Source organism: Rhinoraja longicauda, chromosome 39, assembly GCF_053455715.1.
Source record: "Rhinoraja longicauda isolate Sanriku21f chromosome 39, sRhiLon1.1, whole genome shotgun sequence".
In the NCBI taxonomy this organism is placed as follows: domain Eukaryota; kingdom Metazoa; phylum Chordata; class Chondrichthyes; order Rajiformes; family Arhynchobatidae; genus Rhinoraja; species Rhinoraja longicauda.
Window position 1 is genome coordinate 7,597,593 of NC_135991.1, and position 7,247 is coordinate 7,604,839.

Below are 7,247 nucleotides of genomic sequence, written 5' to 3' on the forward strand. Positions count from 1 at the left end.
TCCACATCACGGAGGATCTGACATGGACAACACACATTGCCGCACTGGTGGGTGAGGCAAAGCAGCGCCTTTACCACCTCAGACAGCTGAGGAGATTCAGAGTGTCTCTGAGGATCCTTCATTGCTTCTACTCTGGGGCTGTAGAGAGCATCCTGTCCGGCAACATCACAGTCTGGTTTGGGAACAGCTCTGCCCAGGACAGGATGGCCCTGCAGAGAGTAGTGCGTTCGGCAGAACTACACACACCGTGGGAACTACACTCGACCCCCCTGCAGGACCTATACATCAGGAGGTGCAGATCCAGAGCCAGCAACATTATGGGGTACACCTACCACCCCAGCAACGGACTGTTCCAGCCGCTACGGTCAGGCAAATGCCTCCGCTGTGTAAACGGAGAGGACGAGGCCGAGGCCATCAGGACTGTTAACTCTCATATCACCAGGGACTAAATTTTGTCTTCTCTATATTAACTTTATTAACTTTATTTATACGCTGTGACTGTAATTCTGTTTCTGTGCACAATCCGCAGGCATTGCCACTTTCATTTCACTGCACATCGTGCATGTGAACGTGACAAATAAACTTGACTTGACTTGACTTGACATATACACACACACGTACACATATACACATATACACACACGCACACACACGCACACATATACACACACGCACACACACACACATATACACACACGCACACACGCACACACATATACACACACACGCACACACACACACACACACACATATACACACACGTACACATATACACATATACACACATGCACAAACGCACGCACGCACACGCACATATACACACACGCATGCACGCACGCACAAATACAATACAATACAATATATCTTTAGACAATAGACAATACTCAATAGGTGCAGGAGGAGGCCATTCGGCCCTTCGAGCCTGTACGCACCGCCATTCAATGTGATCATGGCTGATCATTCTCAATCAGTACCCCGTTCCTGCCTTCTCCCCACACCCCCCTGACTCCACTATCCTTAAGAGCTCTATCTAGCTCTCTCTTGAATGCATTCAGAGAATTGGCCTCCACTGCCCTCTGAGGCAGAGAATCCCACAGATTCACAACTGAAAAAGTTTTCCCTCATCTCCGTTCTAAATGGCCGACCCCTTATTCTTAAACTGTGCGTGGCCCCTGGTTCTGGACTCCCCCAACATTGGGAACATGTTTCCTGCCTCTAACGTGTCCAACCCTTTAATAATCTTATACGTTTCGATAAGATCCCCTCTCATCCCTTCTAAATTCCAGTGTATACAAGCCTAGTCGCTCCAGTCTTTCAACATATGATAGTCCCGCCATTCCGGGAATTAACCTGGTCAAAAATCCGGGAAATTCCTCTCCGACCGCAAGCTAGGCGATCGAAACTTGTCCAGGAGATTACTCGGGTCTTGCTATACTAACAATAGCTCATGTTCACTTCCCTACCCACCCCCCATAACCTTGTCTATTAAAAAACAATCTATTTCCATTTTAAATCTATTTATCGTTCCTGCAACCACAGCTCCCTGAGCCAGCGAATTCCACAGACTAACCACCCTCTGAGTGAAGACATTTCTCCTCATCTCAGTTTTAAATAGAGCCCCCTCTTATTTTAAGACGTATAAGATTATTAAGGGGTTGGACACGTTAGAGGCAGGAAACATGTTCCCAATGTTGGGGGAGTCCAGAACCAGGGGCCCACGCACAGTTTAAGAATAAGGGGTCGGCCATTTAGAACTGAGATGAGGAAAAACTTTTTCAGTTGTGAATCTGTGGAATTCTCTGCCTCAGAAGGCAGTGGAGGCCAATTCTCTGAATGCATTCAAGAGAGAGCTAGATAGAGCTCTTAAGGATAGTGGAGTCAGGGGGTATGGGGGAGAAAGCAGGAACGGGGTACTGATTGAGAATGATCAGCCATGATCACATTGAATGGCGGTGCGTACAGGCTCGAAGGGCCGAATGGCCTCCTACTGCACCTATTGTCTATTCTATTCTATGATCATGGCTGATCATCCAACCCAGTATCCCGTACCTGCCTTCTCTCCATACCCCGTGATCCCTTTAGCCACAAGGGCCACATCTAACTCCCTCTTAAATATAGCCAACGAACTGGCCTCAACTACCTTCTGTGGCAGAGAATTCCACAGATTCACCACTCTCTGTGTGAAGAAATGTTTTCTCATCTCGGTCCTAAAAGACTTCCCCCTTATCCTTAAACTGTGTGGCCCCTTGTTCTGGACTCCCCCAACATCGGGAACAATCTTCCCGCATCCAGCCTGTCCGACCCCTTAAGAATTTTGTAAGTTTCTATAAGATCCCCCCTCAATCTTCTAAATTCCAGTGTATACAAGCCGAGTCTATCCAGTCTTTCTTCATATGAAAGTCCTGCCATCCCAGGGATCAATCTGGTGAACCTTCTCTGTACTCCCTCTATGGCAAGAATGTCTTTCCTCAGATTAGGAGACCAAAACTGTACGCAATACTCCAGGTGCGGTCTCACCAATGCCCTGTACAACTGCAGCAGAACCTATACTCAAATCCCCTCGCTATGAATGCCAACATACCATTGGCTTTCTTCACTGCCTGCTGCACCTGCATGCCTACTTTCAATGACTGGTGTACCACGACACCCAGGTCTCGTTGCATCTCCCCTTCTCCTAATCGCCCACCAATGAATAACATCCTCGCGTACGTGCCCTGTCCCTCCAGGTGAGTCAGGAACAGTGTGAAGACCCAGAGAGATGGCGTCCTCTGTGGATCTGTTTGCCCTGTGTGCGAATTGATGCGAGCCCATTGAATCAGGGATGCTGGATCTGATGTGTGAGAGGAACAGCCTTTCAAAGCAGCCCATCACTATCGGAGTTAGTGCGACCGGACGTCAGTCGTTCAGGTTGGTGACCTTTGCTGTTTTGGGCACCGGCACTCTGGTAGACGACTTCAGGCAATTGAAGAACTGAGCCAGAGATAGTAATAATAATAATAATAACGCATTTTATTTATATAGAGCTTTGCAAACACTCAAAGACGCTTTACAGAGATTTTGAGAACATAGGGAAATGAATAAATAGATAAATAAGTAAATAAATAAACGAACAGAGAAAGGAGACAGTAGGTGAGGTGACCTTCAGTGGTTGAAGGCAGTGCTGAACAGGTGAGACTTCAGTGATGTTTTGAATGTGGTGAGTGTGGAGGAGTCTCTGACGGTTTGGGGTAGTGAGATCCATAGGGTGGGAGCAGCGATGGAGAAAGCCCTGTCCCCCCAGGATCTGAGTTTGGTCCGGATGTGGGGGGGACAGGAGATTGGCAGCGGCAGAGCGGAGGGTGCAGGTGGGAGTGTGCCTGTGGAGGAGGTCGGTCAGGTAGGATGGGGCCAGGTTATGGAGGGCTTTGTAGGTCATGAGGAGGATTTTGTACTGGATTCTCTGGGGGATGGGGAGCCAGTGGAGTTTATAAAGGACGGGGGTGATATGGTCACGGATCGAGGTGTGTGTGAGTAGACGGGCAGCGGAGTTTTGAATGTATTGAAGTTTACTGATGATTTTTGAGGGTGCGCCATAGAGGAGGCTGTTGCAGTAGTCCAGACGGGAGGTGATGAAGGCGTGGATGAGGGTTTCTGCAGCTGTGGAGGAGAGGGATGGACGGAGACGGGCAATGTTTTTGAGGTGGAAGAAGGCTGTCTTTGTGATGTGTTTGATGTGTTTGTCGAAGGAGAGGGTTTGATCAAAGATGATTCCAAGATTCCGGATGTGAGGTGAGGTGGATACTGGGAGACCATCAATATTGAGGATGAAGTTTTGGGTGGATTTGGTGAGCGTTTTTGGACCAATGATGATGATTTCAGATTTGTTGCAGTTGAGTTTGAGGAAGTTTGATTGAAGCCAAGATTTTATTTCAGTGATGCAGTTTGTCAGTGTAGAGTGTGTGGTGGGGGAGATTGACTTGGTGGAGATGAGGAGCTGGGTATCATCGGCGAAGCGGTGGAAGTTGAGACCATGACGGCGGATTAATTGACCAAGGGGGAACAGGTAGAGGATGAAGAGGAGGGGGCCAAGGACTGAGCCTTGGGGGACACCTTGGGGGAGAGGAGCGGTGGGGGATTTACAGTTGTTAATGGAGATGAACTGGTGTCTGTCAGAGAGGTAAGATTTGAACCAGGCTAGGGCTGTGCCGGTGATGTTAAGGGAGGTTTCAAGTCGACAGGTTAAAGATCCTGCTGAATACCTCAGCCAACTGTTACACACATACACACACACACACGCACACATATATACACACACACACACATATATTCATAAGCACACACATTCACACACGCACGCACACACATACATATACGTATACACACACAAACATAGCACAAAAAGTAAGGAAATTTGTGTTTGGTAGATTATTTCTTTGTTGTAACAATGCTTCTTGGCAATAAATCTTATACCGTTGGAAAGCCTGTTTATTTCCCTTTTAAATGGTGCCACATTTGTAAGGAACATGCATTTGTGGGATGAGCAGCAGAGCTGAGCATGCAGGTACAGCAGGCAGTGAAGAAAGCCAATGGAATGCTGGCCTTCGTAACAAGAGGAGTTGAGTATAGGAGCAAAGAGGTCCTTCTACAGTTGTACCGGGCCCTGGTGAGACCGCACCTGGAGTACTGTGTGCAGTTTTGGTCTCCAAATTTGAGGAAGGATATTCTTGCTATGGAGGGCGTGCAGCGTAGGTTCACTAGGTTAATTCCCGGAATGGCGGGACTGTCGTATGTTGAAAGGCTGGAGCGATTGGGCTTGTATACACTGGAATTTAGAAGGATGAGGGGGGATCTTATTGAAACATATAAGATAATTAGGGGATTGGACACATTAGAGGCAGGAAACATGTTCTCAATGTTGGGGGAGTCCAGAACAAGGGGCCACGCACAGTTTAAGAATAAGGGGTCGGCCATTTAGAACGGAGATGAGGAAGAACTTTTTCAGTCAGAGAGTGGCGAAGGTGTGGAATTCTCTGCCTCAGAAGGCAGTGGAGGCCAGTTCGTTGGATGCTTTCAAGAGAGAGCTGGATAGAGCTCTTAAGGATAGCGGAGTGAGGGGGTATGGGGAGAAGGCAGGAACGGGGTACTGATTGAGAGTGATCAGCCATGATCGCATTGAATGGCGGTGCGTACAGGCTCGAAGGGCTGAATGGCCTCCTCCTGCACCTATTGTCTATTGTCTATTGTCTATTGTGGATGTGCCCATGAAAAACTTGCCAAATCTTCTCTGCCAATGCCAAACAGCTTATTCTGTTGTTGCTATTGACTCTTGTTTTGAGCTTCTGGTACACCCAGGTGCTGACAAGAATGGCATGCCATCCCACAACAGTGTGTGACCAGGCTGGTGACCAGCATGAGGAGGAGGTGCCAGGCTGTTGTGGCTGTGTATGGCTCTTCCACACGCTACTGTGGCTCCTGTTTATTAAATGAATAAATTGTTAAATTGCCAATATGTCTTGTTTCTTCAGACTTCAATCATCCAATCCACCAAACAACACCGAACAAGAGTCAATGGCAGAATAAGCTGTTTGGCATTGGCAGAGAAGATTTGGCAAATTTTTCATGGGCGCAACCCACATACTCAGCTCCGCTGCTCATCCCACAAATGCATGTTCCTTACAAATGTGGCACCATTTAAAAGGGAAATAAACAGGCTTTCCAACGGTATAAGATTTATTGCCAAGAAGCATTGTTACAACAAAGAAATAATCTACCAAACACAAATGTCCTTACTTTTTGTGCTATGTTTATATATAAGTACACACATTCACACACACACACACAAACACATATACATATATACACACACACACATATACATATACACACACATACACACAAGTATCTGCACGCAAACACACAATAGACAATAGACAATAGACAACAGGTGCAGGAGGAGGCCATTCGGCCCTTCGAGCCTGTACGCACCGCCATTCAATGTGATCATGGCTGATCATTCTCAATCAGTACCCCGTTCCTGCCTTCTCCCCGTACCCCCTGACTCCGCTATCCTTAAGAGCTCTATCCAACTCTCTCTTGAATGCACAGAGAATTGGCCTCCACTGCCTTCTGAGGCAGAGAATTCCACAGATTCACAACTGAATTTTTTTTTCCTCATCTCCGTTCTAAATGGCCGACCCCTTATTCTTAAACTGTGTGTGGCCCCTGGTTCTGGACTCCCCCAACATTGGGAACATGTTTCCTGCCTCCAACGTGTCCAACCCCTTAATAATCTTATACGTTTCGATAAGATCCCCTCTCATCCTTCTAAATTCCAGTGTATACAAACCTAGTCGCTCCAGCCTTTCAACATATGACAGTCCCGCCATTCCGGGAATTAACCTAGTAAACCTACGCTGCACGCCCTCAATAGCAAGAATATCCTTCCTCAAATTCGGAGACCAAAACTGCACACAGTACTCCAGGTGCGGTCTCACTAGGGCCCTGTACAACTGCAGAAGGACCTCTTTGCTCCTATACTCAACTCCTCTTGTTATGAAGGCCAACATGCCATTGGCTTTCTTCACTGCCTGCTGTACCTGCATGCTTCCTTTCAGTGACTGATGCACTAGGACGCACGCATGCATACACACACATATACATATATATACACACACACACACACACACACATATGCATAAGTACACAGTTCCCAGGTAGACAGGGAGTGTTGTAGAGCAGAGAGGGATCTAGGAGCGCAGGTACACAGTTCCCAGGTAGACGGGGAGTGTTGTAGAGCAGAGAGGGATCTAGGAGCGCAGGTACACAGTTCCCAGGTAGACGGGGAGTGTTGTAGAGCAGAGAGGGATCTAGGAGCGCAGGTACACAGTTCCCAGATAGGCAGGGAGTGTTGTAGAGCAGAGGGATCTGGGAGTGCAGGTACACAGTTCCCAGGTAGACAGGGAGTGTCGTAGAGCAGAGAGGGGTCTAGGAGCGCAGGTACACAGTTCCTTGAAGGTGGAGTCGCAGGTAGACAGGGCGATCAAAAAGGCTTTTGGCACACTGGCCTTCATCAGCCAGAGTATTGAGTGTAGAAGTTGGGAGATCATGTCGCAGTTGTATAAGACGTTGGTGAGGCCGCATTGAGAGTCTTGTGTTCAGTTCTGGGCACCGTGTTATAGGAAAGATGTCGTCAAACTGGAAAGGGTTCGGAGAAGATTCACGAGGATGTTGCCGGGACTAGAGGGTGTGAGCTACAGGGAGAGGTTGAG